Below are 17,607 nucleotides of genomic sequence, written 5' to 3' on the forward strand. Positions count from 1 at the left end.
AGAGGATACAGCAGGATTTAGATTGTTTGGAGACTTGGGCGGAGAGATTGCAGATGGAGTTTAATCCGGACAAATGTGAGGTAATGCATTTTGGAAGGTCTAATGCAGGTAGGGAATATACAGTGAATGGTAGAACCCTCAAGAGTATTGAAAGTCAAAGAGATCTAGGAGTACAGGTCTACAGGTCATTGAAAGGGGCAACACAGGTGGAGAAGGTAGTCAAGAAGGCATACGGCATGCTTGCCTTCATTGGCCGGGGCATTGAGTATAAGAATTGGCAAGTCATGTTGCAGCTGTATAGAACCTTAGTTAGGCCACACTTGGAGTATAGTGTTCAATTCTGGTCGCCACACTACCAGAAGGATGTGGAGGTTTTAGAGAGGGTGCAGAAGAGATTTACCAGAATGTTGCCTGGTATGGAGGGCATTAGCTATGAGGAGCGGTTGAATAAACTCGGTTTGTTCTCACTGGAACGAAGGTGGTTGAGGGGAGACCTGATAGAGGTCTATGAAATTATGAGGGGCACAGACAGAGTGGATAGTCAGAGGCTTTTCCCCAGGGTAGAGGGGTCAATTACTAGGTTTAAGGTGAGAGGGGCAACGTTTAGAGTAGATGCACGAGGCAAGTTTTTTACGCAGAGAGTAGTGGGTGCCTGGAACTCGCTATTGGAGGAGGTGGTGGAAGCAGGGACGATAGTGACATTTAAGGGGCATCTTGACAAATACATGAATAGGATGGGAATAGAGGGATACGGACCCAGGAAGTGTAGAAGATTGTAGTTTAGTCGGGCAGCATGGTCGGCACAGGCTTGGAGGGCCGGTTCCTGTGCTGTACATTTCTTTGTTCTTTGGTTGTGTCAAATCATTCCCTGTTGTGTAAATGTGTTCCCGGTTGTGGAAATCGATCCGTCTGAAGCAGAACCTTTCTGCGCCATTACGGAGACGAAATTTCAATTCCAGATTTATTCAATCTTGTCACCAAGGGTTAGTTCACACCCCTGGATTCCCAGTCAAGCGACATAATATTATGAAGACAGTTAATTCAGCATGAATATTTGAAGATACTAATATGGAAGCGCCCAACGTGGGGCTGGAACCCACGATCCTGAAATTAAAAGTACCATGCTCTACCGACTGAGCTAGCCGGGATGGTGCTGCCCTATTGATTAAACCTCTTCTTGCAGAGTAGCGGCGGTGCTCATTCGGAGGGTCAGTGTTGACTCGTTGGGTCGAATGGCCTCATTCTGCGCTGGAGATTTTACGATTGGATGATACAAGGAGGTTGATGCGGTGGAGTCCTTCTGCCATACTGCCCACTCCTGACACCATGCAAAAATGCTGGTCTCTCAATGACTGGCGACCAAGGTCGTGTAATAAAAAATAATTAAATTAATAATTGAGCAGCCCCTCCTGGATTGTGCTCTGGCCGCGATCCGGGGAGAACTGCTCGAATCCAGACACGTGATCATGTTAGTTGCGTCATCAGGTCATCACGTGACTATTCGGCCTGCACAGGTCTCCTTCTGTGCCGTAATTTCTAGATTCCATCATTTTAATTTTCTCCCAGACTGGGAAGTGTGGTCCTGTTCCATTTGAATTTCTAATATATTTCCAATGTAACTGATGTTGTTACACAAACTATTTAATCAGTGGAATTGTGCGTTTAGGGAGTTGAGATTTTCGAGTCTCTCAAGGCTTCTCTCCAAATCCAATGGCCATTTTCCACGAAGTTTCAACCCCACCTCACATAAACACTATTAGAACATAGAAAAATACAGCACAGAACAGGCCCTTCGGCCCACGATGTTGTGCCGAACCTTTTTCCTAGATTAATCATAGATTATCATTGAATTTACAGTGCATAAGGAGGCCATTCGGCCCACCGTGTCTGCACCGGCCGACTATTGGTCGCTCGAATGGAATAACTTCCTGGAGTGATTCCAGGCTGGTTTTAGAATGTATTCCATCGACCAAATAACTAATGAATGACACAATGAACGCAGCTGCGATGGCCGAGTGGTTAAGGCGTTGGACTTGAAATCCAATGGGGTTCGAATCCTGCTCGCAGCGACTGTGATTCGAAATGTTTGTTCTACTCCCCGCACAAGCCGCTGACTCGAAAATTAATACGTTTTCCGATTGTTTGTAAATAAGCGGTTTCAACGTTAATCAAGTTCAGTCAGATATTTAACATTTTCGGGGGGGGGGGACACTGAACGAAATATTCAGATGAATAAGGAACTCACACCCAAAACAGCAATCAGGAAATAATAAGGGAAGGGAAAGTCAGGGAACCAAGAGGTGAAGTAATCAGTGGGAAGCGTAGCTGCTTCGGAATACAAAAAAGCATGAAAAGACAAAACTCAGGAGAGGTTACGATAGTCCCCATCCCACAAAATATGACACAGTGTATGGAAAGGCTCAGTAATCCAAGGTCCACCACACTAAGAAAACAAAAAGGGACGGTCAATAGAGAATTAAAGGTGCTATATTTAAATGCGCGCAGTGTACGGAACAAGGTAGATGAGCTTGTGGCCCAGATTGTGACTGGCAGGTATGATGTGGTAGGCATCACAGAGACATGGTTGCAGGGGGTTCAGGACTGGCATTTAAACATCCAGGGATTCACAACCTATCGAAAAGACAGAGAGGTGGGCAGAGGGGGCGGGGTTGCCTTCTTAATTAGGAATGAAATTAAATCAATAGCACTAAATGACATAATGTGGAGTCTGTGTGGGTAGAGTTGAGGAACCACAAAGGCTAAAAAACCATAATGGGATTATGTCCAGGCCTCCTAACAGTGGTCAGGACCGGGTGCACAAAATGCACCACGAAATAGAAAGTGCATGTCAGAAAGGCAAGGTCACAGTGATCATGGGGGACTTCAATATGCAGGTGGACTGGGTAAATAATGCTGCCAGTGGACCCAAGGAAAGGGAATTCATTGAATGTTTACAGGAGGGCTTTTTGGAACAGCTTGTGATGGAGTCCACGAGGGAACAGGCCATTCTGGACTGAGTGTTATGTAATGAGCCAGACTTGATTAAAGATCTTAAAGTAAGGGAGCACTTAGGAGGCAGTGATCATAATATGGTAGAATTCAATCTCCAATTTGAAAGAAAGAAGGTAGAATCAGATGTAAAGGTGTTACAGTTAAAAAAAGGTAACTACAGGGGCATGAGGGAGGAACTGACGAAAATCGACTGGGAGCAGAGCCTAGTGGGAAAGACAGTAGAACAGCAATGGCAGGAGTTTCTGGGAGCAATTGAGGACACAGTGCAGAGGTTCATTCCAAAGAAAAGAAAGGTTATCAGAGAGGGGATTAGGCAGCCATGGCTGATAAAGGAAGTTAGGGAATGCATCAAAGCAAAAGAGAAAGCCTATAAATGTGGCAAAGAGTAGTGGGAAGACAGAAGATTGGGAAGGCTAAAAAAACAAACAGAGGATAACAAAGAGAGAAATAAGGAAAGAGAGGATCAAATATGAAGGTAGGCTAGCCAGTAACATTAGGAATGGTAGTGAAAGTTTCTTTAAATACGTTAAAAACAAACGGGAGGCAAAAGTTGACATTGGGCCGCTCCAAAATGACGCTTGTAATTTTGTGATGGGAGACAAGGAAATAGCTGAGCAACTAAATAAGTACTTTGCGTCAGTCTTCACAGTAGAAGACATGAGTAATATCCCACCAATTCCGGAGAGTCAGGGGGCAGAGTTGAATATGGTAGCCATCACAAAGGAGAAAGTGCTAGAGAAACTAAGAGGTCTAAAAATTGATAAATCTCCGGGCCCAGATGGACTACATCCTAGAGTTCTAAAGGAGACAGCTGAAGAAATAGTGGAGGCGTTAATTATGATCTTTCAAAAGTCACTGGAGTCCGGGAAAGTCCCAGAGGATTGGAAAATCGCTGTTGTAACCCCCCTGTTCAAGAAGGGAACAAGGAAAAAGATGGAAACTTTAGGCCAATTAGCCTAACCTCGCTTGTTGGCAAGATTCTAGAATCCATTGTTAAGGATGAGATTTCTAAATTCTTGGAAGTGCAGGGTCAGATTAGGACAAGTCAGCATGGATTTAGTAAGGGGAGGTCGTGCCTGACAAACCTGTTAGAGTTCTTTGAAGAGATAATAAATAGGTTAGACCAAGGAGAGCCAATGGATGTTATCTATCTTGACTTCCAAAAGGCCTTTGATAAGGTGCCTCACGGGAGACTGCTGAGTAAAATAAGGGCCCATGGTATTCGAGGCAAGGTACTAACATGGATTGACGATTGGCTGTCAGGCAGAAGGCAGAGAGTTGGGATAAAAGGTTATTTTTCGGAATGGCAACCGGTGACGAGTGGTGTCCCACAGGGTTCAGTGTTGGGGCCACAGCTGTTCTCTTTATATATTAACGATCTAGATGACGGGACTGGGGGCATTCTGGCTACGTTTGCCGGTGATACAAAGATAGGTGGAGGGGCAGGTAGTATGGAGGAGGTGGGGAGGCTGCAGAAAGATTTAGACAGTTTAGGAGAGTGGTCCAAGAAATGGCTGATGAAATTCAACGTGGGCAAGTGCGAGGTCTTGCACTTTGGAAAAAACAATAGAGGCATGGACTATTTTCTAATACTGACATTGGAGCGGGTCCAGCGGATATTCAAACGGATGATCCCAGGAATGGTAGGCCGAACATACGATGAACGTCTGAGGACCCTGGGATTACATTCATTGGAGTTTAGGAGGTTGAGGGGAGATCTAATAGAAACTTGCTAGATAATGAATGGCTTAGATAGGGTGGATGCAGGGAAGTAGTTTCCATTAGCAGAGGAGACTAGGACCCGGGGGCACAGCCTTAGAATAAAAGGGAGTCACTTTAGAACAGAGATGAGGAGAAATTTCTTCAGCCAGAGAGTGGTGGGTCTGTGGAATTCATTGCCACAGAGGGCGGTGGAGGCCGGGACGTTGAATGTCTTTAAGACAGAAGTTGATAAATTCTTGATTTCTCGAGGAATTAAGGGCTATGGAGAGAGAGTGGGTAAATGGAGTTGAAATCAGCCATGATTGAATGGCGGAGTGGACTCGATGGGCCGAATGGCCTTACTTCCGCTCCTATGTCTTATGGTCTGATGGTCTTAATATTTCCTGCAACGTTTGGAAGGAGAAGCAGCAACGGCAGCGAATGGAAACGTGGTTTGGTTTCATTCAGCTGAATGTATTTCTGGGTAAAAAATCGTGGCAGAAATCGAACATATTTTTTAAATATTTTCTTGTTCTCTTTCCTTTGCGTCTCTATCTGTTTCTTTGTTTCTTTCTCTCTCCCTCGCTCATTGTTTTTGTGCTTCTCCGAGGACTGATTGGATACAGCGAAACTCAGCCCCATCTCATTCCAACTCTTTTGGACCAACACGTCCTGGTGATGGGCGGTCCTGAATCAGTGGAAGAATCGACAACCTATTCCATTCTTGGCTCTGTGAGAAGTCCCATTCCTGGTTGTGACGTGGCTCTGAGATAAAGAGCCACGTCACAATGATCTCGCCATTTTATTCTGTGTGCCATTTCTATGTGAGTGTTGACAACATAATTCAGCTCTTGGTATTCACCATGATTCAGTCAGTGGTGGTCTGTGGAAAGTAGGAGTCAGTCTGTGGCGCTCTGTCTCCCATAGTCTTGACGTTCAGAGTGACCGTTACACAGTCCTTGTGGCGACAAGGTCCCATTTGCACATTGAGGATTCGCACCATCCGGTTATTTGACACTACCACCCTGCTAAGTGCGATCAATTTTGAAATACAATTGCTGCATATTTCAGTCCCTGACACTATATGGCAGAGTCAGATTCATTCCATATTTGTAATATACCAATCATTCTTCGGATTGTTACATATCTTCTGCAACAATCTGTCTTTGTATTCAGTTAAATCGCTTTGCGAGAGTCTCTGGGACTGTATGAGAGTCTGTCATTCATTCAATATCTTTCATACTCTGAAAATCTGTGTTAAGGTTGAACTAAATCTGTAATGATCAATCTCTGATATTGTTATTGAGTGAATAAAATCATTATGTTGTTTGCTAGTTTCCGTTAAAACGTCTGCATATCAGAATCAGGACAAAACTTTCAGTGGCAGTGGGCATGCGCGTGTGTTGGGGGAGGTGCATTCCGACATTTGGGTGGTGAATGACTCTTTATCTGTCAGCCCCTGCTGTGCACAGTAACAAGTCTGACAACACAAGGTTAAAGTCCAACAGGTGTGTTTCAAACACTAGCTTTCGGAGCACTGCTCGTTCCTCAGGTGAATGAAGAGGTATGTTTCGGATACATATATAGAGGCAATGTCAAAAATGCAAGACAATGCTTTGAATGCCAGCATTTGCAGGTAATTAAGTCTTTACAGGTCCAGAGATTAAATGAAAATGAAAAAGAAAATCGCTTATTGTCACAAGTAGGTTTCAAATTAAGCTATCGTGAAAAGCCACATTCCGTCGCCTGTTCGGGGATGCTGATCCGGGAATTGAACCACGCTTCTGACCTGACTCGGTCGGCTTTTAAAGCCAGCGATTTAGCCCTGTGCTAAACCTGATAGGGGTAACCCCAGGTTAAAGAGGTGTGAATTGGCTCACACCAGGGCAGTTGGTAGGATTTCGCAAGCCCAGGCCAGATGGTGGGGGATAAATGTAATGCGACATGAATCCAAGGTCCCGGTTGAGGCCGTACTCATGTATGCGGAACTTGGCTAGAAGTTTCTGTTCGGCGATTTTCCTTGTCGCGCGTCCTGAAGGCCGCCTTGCAGAACGCTTACCCGGAGATCAGAGGCTCAATGCCCTTGACTGCTGAATTGTTCTCCTACCTGTTCTCTGGTGTGACATGTGAATATTCGATTCATTCTCTATCTGCAGACTCTGTTGCTTTGTGTGGCACAGGTCTCCCCAGACCAACGAGCCAGCCGCTGATTTGAGCTCACTTGAAGCAACTTTTAATTGCGTCCAAAGCCCATCAGTTTCCCCACACAATTATAAATTAGAAATATGAAAGGACAATGTGACATTTATCTCTCTGTTCTGGAGCTGATCAGAAGCAGTGATGTCAGTTTGCACCACTCACCAAGTCGGTCTGTGGATGCGCTTCGCCAATCACGTCGGTAATGTAATTCTGCCAGTCAGTGGGTTCAGTTGGCATTTTAGGAGAAATTCGAAGCCATCATGACTTTATCAGTGGCCTCATGGTTAAGGTGTGAGTGATGTTTATCATGATGTGATCAAATGAGTATCTGTTTCAGTGTTTCCGCGGGGAGTTTTCATACTGAGGAGAAACATGTTGGACATGGTCTGGGAATGTTTCACTCCGGTCCATTCCCAATATATCCTGCCCTGATGGGATGGGCTTTTCCTTCCAATCGTTGCAGAACACTTTTTAAATATTGATTAATATTCGTTAATTATCATTTATTAAGTATTGTTTCATATGTTTAGTGTAGTTTATTTAAAAATACTAATTACCAGACGCGATAAATTTTTACTTTCATTCCCGAAACAGCCAAATTGGGTGAAAACCATCAATAAGATGCAAAGGGAGCCCCGGTCATTTGTGTTGCCAGTGGTTTGTTTATGGAGCTGAGTAAATATCCCGGAGCAGAGCGGCTGCGAGCGGGGTTCGAACCTCCGCGGGGATACAATAATGTGCGTTTGCCGTTTGTGTCCACACATTTGGCGAGGAATGGAGCTGCTGCTGCCCGGTGAGCTGGGCAAGCAAGAAGCACAGATATTGACCAACTGCACCCGCTCCAAATAGATTCCCCAAACTACTGGACAAAACAAAAACAAGCACAACTGATCTTTTCAGAAACTATGTCAGTCTCTACGAAAACAATATGCCAACACCGCTTCAAGATTCGATCTGCTGTAAGAATTCACTATGAACTGCCTCAATGTCAGCCGTAATTCCTTACCAGCTCTCAGATAGAAGCTGGCTGTTTAGAAGTTTCCTTCACTTTTCTAGGTCCGGCTCAGTAAGAATCAATCACACCCCCATGATCTGCTTTTCTCCTGTTCTCAGACACATCCACTTTGTACAAGTGCGCACGAAATGATTTGCAGAGTAAGAGTCAGACTCGTTCTCTCTCGATCCCTTTATCCCAGAGCCGCCTCACAACCAGGAATGGAACTTCTTACAGAGCAAGAATGGAATAGTTTGTCGATTCTTCTACTGATTCACGGCCGTCCATCACCAGGACGTATTGGTCCAAAAGAGTTGGGATGAGATGGGGCTGAGTTTCACTGTGTATCCAATCAGTCCCCGGAGAAGCACAAAAACAGTGAGGGAGGGAGAGAGAAAGAAACATATAGAGAGACAACAGAAAGAGAACAAGAAAATATTTTTTAAAAATGTTCCATTTCTGCCACGATCTTTTTACACAGAAATACATTCACCTGAATGAAACCGAACCACGTTTCCATTCGCTGCCGTTGCTGCTTCTCCTTCCGAACGTTGCAGGAAACTTTATTATTTATTGATTGTTGCTTTGAGGGTGAACTCCTTATTTATCTTTATGTTTCGTTTAGTTTCCAAAAAGAACGTTTTTCTAAAAAACTGAATTCGATAAATGTTCATACCGTTAACAGACAACCAACCGAAATTCCGATTCATTGTCGAGCCGGCAGCTTTTCCGGGGAGTTGAACAAACATTTCGAATCACACTCGAATCTGCGGGGGGAGGGGGGGGGGGGAACGCTATTGGATTTGAAGTCCAACGACTTGACAACTCGGCCATCACAGCTGCATCATTCAACAGTAATTTGGTCGATAGAATACATTCGAAAGCCGGCCTTGGATCACTCCAGGAAGTCATTGCATTCAAGCGATCAAAGCGTCCCCGGGGTTTATGTGAGGAGGGGTTGAATCTTGTGGAAAATAACCATTCGATTTGGAAAGAAGCCTTCAGATATTCGAAAATCTGAGTTCCCTAAACGCACAATTCCACTGATTAAATAGTTTGTGTAACAACATCAGTTACATTGGAAAAATATAAGAAATTCATGTTCCTTTTCAAATGCAGCAGCACTAAACTTCCCAGTCTGGATGAAAATTAAAATGATGAATCTAGAAATTAGAGCACAGGGGGAGACCAGTGGAGACCGAATGGTCACGTGATGACGCAACTAAAATGATCACGTGTCTGGATTCCTGCAATTCTCCCCGGATCGCGGTCAGAGCACAAGCCAGGAGGAGCAGCTCAATTATTAAATCAATTATTTTTTTATTACAACTCCTTGGTTTCCAGTGATTCAAAGACAACCATTTCTACATGGTGTCAGGAGTGGACATTATAGCAGAAGCATTTGAACGCATCGACCTCCTTGCTTCATAGAATCGTAGATTCTCCAGCGCAGAAAGCCATTCGGCCCAACAAGTCATTACTTACCCTCCGAATGAGCACCGCAGCCACTCTCCACAAGAAGATGTTTAATGGGCAATGCAGCACCAGCTCGGCTAGCTCAGTCGGTAGAGCATGGAACTCTTAATCCCAGAGTCGCGGGTTCAAGTCCCATGTTGGGCGCTTCCTTACTATTATCGGAAAAGATTGATGCTGAATGATCTGTCTTCACAACAAGAAGGCAAGGTTATGTCGCTGGACTGGGAATCCAGAGGTCTGAACTAACCCTTGGTGACAAGATTTAACAAATCTGGAATTGAAATTTCGTCTCAGTAATGGCGCAGAAAGGTTCTGCTTCAGGCGGATCAATTTCCACAACTGGGAACACATTTACACAACAGGGAACGATTTGACACAACCACAGCGAAGATCTGTCACCAGCAGAGTGACGGTTCCGACAGAGAGAGCACAGTTACACAGCAGAGAGCACGGTCACACAGCAGAGAGCACAGTTACACAGCAGAAAACACATTTTCCGAAAAAAACAGTTTCTTCATATCGGCACCTTTACTGTGTGTCATTGTGTGTGTGTCCTGATAGTCTCTTCCTGCATTTCTCTGTGTCTTTCTCTGTCTGTCACAACCGTGATGATGTTACGGATTCATCTCACTTTTCCGAAACAGTAATTGTGATTGACAGATGCAGAAATATTTCCACACTCACATTCAGTACCAATGTCTGATAGAGACTGAATTCCACTCTCACAAAAAGTACCAGACATTGACTCATAATGAAGGCATCCTGCTCTCACAACCTGTTCCAGAGACTGAGGTGCAGACTGTTCCCTCCACTCGCGAACACTACCTGTGATTTACAGATACAGAACAAATCCCAGTCAGGTGAGTAGCAGAGTTTGATGGGTACGACATGTATTCCACAATCGCCTTCTCTGCGCCAGATAATCAGACGCAGTCGACATACGGTGTCTGTGTTGTTTTAACAAGAGTTTTACACAAGAACCGGAACACATTTACACAATATCAGGGTATAAGACGGAGGAGCAGAAGTAGACCATTCAGCCTATCGAATGTGCTCTGTATTTCAATGAGATCATGCTTGATCTGATATATGACGTGTTATGACCTCATACGGTGGCACGTTGTCACAGTGGCTACCTCACAGCGCCCGCGATCCGGGTTCAATTCCAGCCTTTGGTCACTGACTGCGTGGAGTTTGCACTTTTTTTCTGTGTCTATGGGTTTCCTCCGGGTGCTGCGATTTCCTCGCACGTCCAAATGTGTGTGGGCTAGGTGGACTGTCCATGCTAAATTGCCCCTTTGTGTTTATAAAGTTGGGTAGTGCGTTACAGGGATGTGGTTGGGGCATAGGGACTCTTTCAGAGGGTCGGTGCAGAGTTGATGGGCCGAATGGCCACCTTTTACATTTTAATGATTTCATGATGATCCTCATGCCCACTTTCCCGGCTTTTCATCTCTAGATTTCATGATTAACCTTTTTAACCAATACTCCAACTAAGCCTCAGGTACCAGTAACTCCTCAATGGGCGCTAATTTTCCGGCTGCCAATCATTTGATCAGTCTGAGGGAAGTCGCATCCTGGAAACATCATAAATTGATCCAGTTCCAAAGTAAATTAAGTCGCTTCAGTCCCTGATAACCAAAGGCTGCTTTCCCCGTTGACGGTGAGACCTGACTGATGGTGATTTAACCTCAGGATCGCGATAACTCAGGTGAGTGGGAAGGCTGCGAAGGCGGGGTTTTCCTGATTCAGTTCTATTGTAACCGTGTGATCTGAATCTAAATAACCTGGTTCTCACTCTGTTAATATTGTCTCACGCTGAGGCAGACCTCACCGATTGGATAGACGAGTGATCGTTCTTCAGTCTCGTCATGGACGAATCCGCTAAATATTAGACCATAAGACCATAAGAAATAGGAGCGGAAGTAAGGCCATTCGGCCCATCGAGTCCACTCCACCATTCAATCATGGCTGATTTCAACTCCATTTACCCTCTCGCTCTCTCCACAGCCCTTAATTCCTCGAGAAATCAAGAATTTATCAACTTCTGTCTTAAAGACACTCAACGTCCCGGCCTCCACCGCCCTCTGTGGCAATGAATTCCACAGACCCACCACTCTCTGGCTGAAGAAATTTCTCCTCATCTCTGTTCTAAAGTGACTCCCTTTTATTCTACGGCTGTGCCCCCGTGTCCTAGTCCCCCCCTGCTAATGGAAACAACTGCCCTACATCCACCCTATCTAAGCCATTCATTATCTTGTAAGTTTCTATTAGATCTCCCCATAACCTCCTAAACTACAATGAATATAATCCCAGGATCCTCAGACGTTCATCGTATGTTAGGCCGACCATTCCTGGGATCATCCGTGTGAATCTCCGCTGGACCCGCTCCAGTGCCAGTATGTCCTTCCTGAGGCGTGGTTCCCAAAATTGCTCGCAGTATTCTAAATGGGGCCTAACTAATGCTTTATAAAGCTTCGGAAGTACATCCCTGCTTTTATATTCCAAGCCTCTTGAGATGAATGACAACTTTGCATTTGCTTTCTTAATTACGGACTCAACCTGCAAGTTTACCTTTAGAGAATCCTGGACTAGGACTCCCAAGTCCCTTTGCACTTCAGCATTATGAATTTTGTCACCGTTTAGAAAATAGTCCATGCCTCTATTCTTTTTTCAAAAGTTCAAGACCTCGCACTTGCCCACGTTGAATTTCATCAGCCATTTCTTGGACCACTCTCCTAAACTGTCTAAATCTTTCTGCAGCCTCCCCACCTCCTCCATACTACCTGCCCCTCCACCTATCTTTGTATCATCGGCAAGCTTAGCCAGAATGCCCCCAGTCCCGTCATCTAGATCGTTAATATATAAAGAGAACAGCTGTGGCCCCAACACTGAACCCTGCGGGACACCACTCGTCACCGGTTGCCATTCCGAAAAAGAACCTTTAATCCCAACTCTCTGCCTTCTGCCTGACAGCCAATCGTCAATCCATGTTAGTACCTTGCCTCGAATACCATGGGCCCTTATTTTACTCAGCAGTCTCCCGTGAGGCAACTTATCAAATGCCTTTTGGAAGTCAAGATAGATAACATCCATTGGCTCTCCTTGGTCTAACCTATTTATTATCTCTTCAAAGAGCTCTAACAGGTTTGTCAGGCACGACCTCCCCTTACTAAATCCATGCTGACTTCTCCTACTCCGACCCTGCACTTCCAAGAATTTAGAAATCTCATCCTTAACAATGGATTCTAGAATCTTGCCAACAACCGAGGTTAGGCTAATTAGCCTATAGTTCTCCATCTTTAGCCTTGTTCCCTTCTTGAACAGGGGGTTACAACAGCGATTTTCCAATCCTCTGGGACTTTCCCTGACTCCAGTGACTTTTGAAAGATCATAACTAACGCCTCCACTTTTTCTTCACTATCTCCTTTAGAACTCTGGGATGTAGCCCATCTGGGCCCGGAGATTTATCAATTTTTAGACCTCTTAATTTCTCTAGCACTTTCTCCTTCGTGATGGCTACCATATTCAACTCTGCCCCCTGACTCTCCGGAATTGTTGGGCTTTTACTCATGTCTTCTACAGTGAAGACTGACGCAAAGTACTTATTTAATTCCTCAGCTATTTCCTTGTCCCCCATCACTAGATTACCAGTGTCATTTTGGAGCGGCCCAATGTCAACTTTTGCCTCCCGTATGTTTTTAATCTATTTAAAGAAACTTTTACTATCATTCGTAATGTTACTGGCTAGCCGACCTTCATATTTGATCCTCTCTTTCCTTATTTCTCTCTTTGTTATCCTCTGTTTGTTTTTGTAGCCTTCCCAATCTTCTGACTTCCCACTACTCTTTGCCACATTTATAGGCTTTCTCTTTTGCTTTGATGCATTCCCTAACTTCCTTTGTCAGTCATGGCTGCCGAATCCCCCCTCTGATAATCGTTCTTTTCTTTGGGATGAACCTCTGTACTGTGTCCTCAATTACTCCCAGAAACTCCTGCCATTGCTGTTCTACTGTCATTCCCACTAGGCTCTGCTCCAAGTCGATTTTATCAGTTCCTCCCTCATGCCCCTGTAGTTACCTTTATTTAACTGTAAAACCTTTACATCTGATTCTACCTTCTTTCTTTCAAATTGGAGATTGAATTCTACCATATTATGATCACTGCCTCCTAAGTGCTCCCTTACTTTAAGATCTTTAATCAAGTCATGCTCATTACAGAACACTAAGTCCAGTATGGCCTGTTCCCTCGCGGGCTCCATCACAAGCTGTTCCAAAAAGCCCTCCTGTAAACATTCAATGAATTCCCTTTCCTTGGGTCCACTGGCAGCATTATTTACCCAGTCCACCTGCATATTGAAGTCCCCCATGATCACTGTGACCTTGCCTTTCTGACATGCACTTTCGATTTCGTGGTGCATTTTGTGCCCCCGGTCCTGACCACTGTTTGGAGGCCTGTACATAACTCCCATTATGTTTTTTTGCCTTTGTGGTTCCTCAACTCTACCCACACAGACTCCACATCATCTGACCCTATGTCGTTTAGTGCTATTGATTTAATTTCATTCCTAATTAACAAGGCAACCCCGCCCCCTCTGCCCACCTCTCTGTCTTTTCGATAGGTTGTGAATCCCTGGATGTTTAAATGCCAGTCCTGAACCCCCTGCAACCATGTCTCTGTGATGCCTACCACATCATACCTGTCAGTCATAACCTGGGCCACAAGCTCATCTACCTTGTTCCGTACACTGCGCGCATTTAAATATAGCACCTTTAATTCTCTATTGACCGTCCCTTTTTGTTTTCTTAGTGTGGTGGATCTTGGTTTACTGAGCCTTTCCATACACTGTGTCATATTTTGTGGGATGGGGACTATCGTAACCTCTCCTGAGTTTTGTCTTTTCGTGCTTTTTTGTATTCCTAAGCAGCTACGCTTCCCACTGATTACTTCACCTCTTGTTTCCCTGACTTTCCCTTGCCCCCCAATCTTTAGTTTAAAGTCCTATTGACCACCCTATTTACTCTTTTCGCCAGAACACTGGTCCCAGCTCGGTTCAGGTGGAGACCATCCCAACGGTATAGGTCCCCCCTGTCCCAAAACTGATGCCAGTGTCCCATGAAAAGGAACCCCTCTTTCCCACACCACTCTTTCAGTCACGTGTTAACTTCCCTTATTCTTGCCTCCCTATGCCAATTTGCACGTGGCTCGGGCAGTAATCCGGAGATTATAACCCTTGAGGACCTGTTTTTTAATTTGAATCCTAGCTCTTTATAATCTCTAAACAGGTCCTGTTTCCTAGACTTGCCTATGTTGTTGGTACCGACATGGGCCACAACAACTGGATCCTCCCCCTCCCTCTCCAGTATCCTTTCAAGCCGGTCAGAAATACCAGGCAACGTACAATGCGGGACTCTTTATCCTCCTCACAAAGGATACTATCTATCCCCCTGATAATAGAATCCCCTACAACTACAACTTGCCTCTTTACTCCCTCCCCTTGAATGGCCTGCTGAACCACGGTGCCTTGGTCAGATGACTCATCCTTCCTGCAGCCCTGTTCGCCATCCACACAGGGAGCAAGTGCCTCACACCTGTTGGACAGGGTCAAGGGCTGAGACTCCTGAGATCCTGACTGCTGGTTCCCTTTAACTGCCTGACCTGCAGTCACACCCTGCTGTCCCTGGCCACTGGCAGGATTTAAACTAGTTACTCTGACAGGTGTGACTGCCTCCTGAAACACAGTGTCCAGATAAGTCTCCCCCTCCCGGATGTGCCTCAGTGTTTGAAGCTCAGACTCCAGCTCATCAACTCTGAGCCGGAGCTCTTCGAGCAGCCAACACTTACTGCAGATGTGGTCGCTGCAGCTCGCAATGCGATCTGCCAGCTCCCACATCAAGCAGCTCAAGCACATCACCTGACCAGCCATCACTGATTAATTAATTAGTTTAATTTAAGTTTACGAGTTAAGCTGTGTTTTGTTTTAAATGTGGTGCCGATTTGCGATCAACCACAATATGAAGGCACGTTCTGGAAAGTTTACCTTTCAACCAGCAATAGTCTCATCGTACCACAATAATTTACCATTAATCTGCTCCAAGTATACTTTCACGTCTCGCTGAAAGAATATAATCCCTATTTCCTGGGGAATAAAGCCAGGCAGGAGTAGAAACCTGTAACTCAATGATCAGAAAATGTCCATCGTGAAATGTGTGTTCCGATGATCGACGGATTCCTCTGTGAAGCCGGGAACGTTTGTTTTTGCTGTCAAATGATGGTTAATTCCAGTCTTTCAGCGGGGGCCTTTCTCACTGTGTGGAAACATCTTGGAAATAATATTGAAGTGTTTCACATCAGTCCATTCATAAAAGTCCCTGAATGTGATGGGAATTCATTTTATTGAAAAACACTGCATTTCCAACATTGAACACGGGGCTGGAGTCAAAGATCATAGAATTTACAGTGCAGAAGGAGGCCATTCTGCCCTTCGAGTCTGCACCGGCTCTTGGAAAGAGCATCCTACCCAACGTCAACACCCCCACCCTATCCCCATAACCCACTAACCCCACCCAACACTAAGGGCAATATTGGACACTAAGAGCAATTTATCATGGCCAATCCACCTAACCTGCACATCTTTGGACTCTGGGCGGATATTTTCCATCAGTTCATGGATGCAGAACGAATTAAGACGTTTCGACGCATGCACTTGTCGGTTGAGGTGGCCGAGTGGTTAAGGCGCTGTGCTGCTAATCTATTGTGCTCTACGGATGTGTGTTCGAATTCCATGCTCGTAGATTTTAAATCCACTTTTCTCGGAAGTAGGCCTCCTTTTTCCAAGATGGATATGCAATCACTGATGTGACAATCTATTCCAAGATGTCAGGCCAGATTGCATCGAGTTGGGTTAGAGGACGGTGGAACGGAGGCAGACGTGTTTGGGGTTTAACCGCTCTTTGACACCAGTTCTTCTTCGGCTACCCACAGTACAGTCGAGGGTACCGGGTTGACTTCTCCCATAATTACCTTCTGCCACCTCTCCTGGATGAACATCCTCCTGTTTGTGTACTGGAGGGTTGCTTCGGTCACTTGTCTGTGAGAAGGTCAGATATTAAAGTTCCATGAAGTAAAGGAGTTGTACCACGTGTTTAAGGGGATGCACAAGAAACCTTTGTGCTCTGCGCACGTGAGTTCGAATCCAATCCTCTTCTGTAACGTATCTGTTGTGTCTCTGTTTGATCCACTTCATGAGGGTGACGGAAAAATGCTGTGATTTTTAGTGTTTGGGGCTTGGGGTTGTGAATAATCGAAAACTTTCCATATTGAAACCACTTTAGAAAATGACGAGAAAGTTACTTAATTCACTCCCCCCATAATTGCGCACACATTCTGAGTTGGAAACTATTTCTTTCCCTCAGTTTGAAAGCCATGAAGCCGCGCAAACGATAGATTCATCAGATAGATGAGCAGTATTACGCCATTCGACCCATCGAGTCTGCCCGCCATTCGATCATGACTGAAATGTTCATCATCTGCTACCTGAAATGTTACGGAACAAGAGATCGATTGAGATATCAGCCAGAACACCTCCTCCCGAGAACACATAACATTGGAGCTGGGATATGCAATTTAGCCTCTTGGGCGTAAAACGTTCCATGTGATCTTGCCTGATCAAACATAATGGCCTCAACACCACCGTCCTGCCCGTTCTCCAGAACCATTCAACTCATTACCAATAAAAGTCTCTCTAAGTCCTCCTTAACTTTCTCACTGTCCCTGCATCCACCACACTCTCAGGAAGTGAATTCCACAGAATTACAACCCTTTGGGAGAAGTAGTTTTTCTTTTTTAAATTTGCCTCCTCATATTTTAAGATGATGACCTCTCGTTTTAGACTGCCCCACAACAGGTAACATCAACTCCACGTCTACAATATCTACACCTTTTCGCATCTTAAACACCTCACTTAGATAATCCGCATAAATTCTGAATGAGAAACAGTTGACCAGTCTTCCTCAGTTTGAAACTCAGGATGTCGCGCAAAAACATCCGATTCAACTATTACCGCGCTGGCCGGGGATCGAACCGGAGTCAACCGTTTCAAAAGCAGCGATGCTCACCACTATACCACCATCGCTGCATTTCCCCCATCGAATACCTGGTTGAATAGAAAGAGGCAAATAATTTCCATCAGTTCATGGATGCAAAACGAATTAAGACGTATTGAC

General features: G+C 44.9%; 2 non-coding genes across 2 annotated transcripts; both read left to right on the plus strand.

Annotated features, from left to right (window-relative positions):
- Positions 1-2,001: 2,001 nt before the first annotated feature.
- On the plus strand, positions 2,002-2,069 carry trnas-uga (transfer RNA serine (anticodon UGA)). Its single transcript has one exon. It is a non-coding gene; the product is annotated as a tRNA-Ser (tRNA).
- Positions 2,070-9,453: 7,384 nt separating this feature from the next.
- Positions 9,454-9,526, plus strand: trnak-cuu (transfer RNA lysine (anticodon CUU)). Its single transcript has one exon. It is a non-coding gene; the product is annotated as a tRNA-Lys (tRNA).
- Positions 9,527-17,607: the final 8,081 nt, after the last annotated feature.

This window comes from Scyliorhinus torazame, chromosome 24 (genome assembly GCF_047496885.1).
Source record: "Scyliorhinus torazame isolate Kashiwa2021f chromosome 24, sScyTor2.1, whole genome shotgun sequence".
Classification (NCBI taxonomy): domain Eukaryota; kingdom Metazoa; phylum Chordata; class Chondrichthyes; order Carcharhiniformes; family Scyliorhinidae; genus Scyliorhinus; species Scyliorhinus torazame.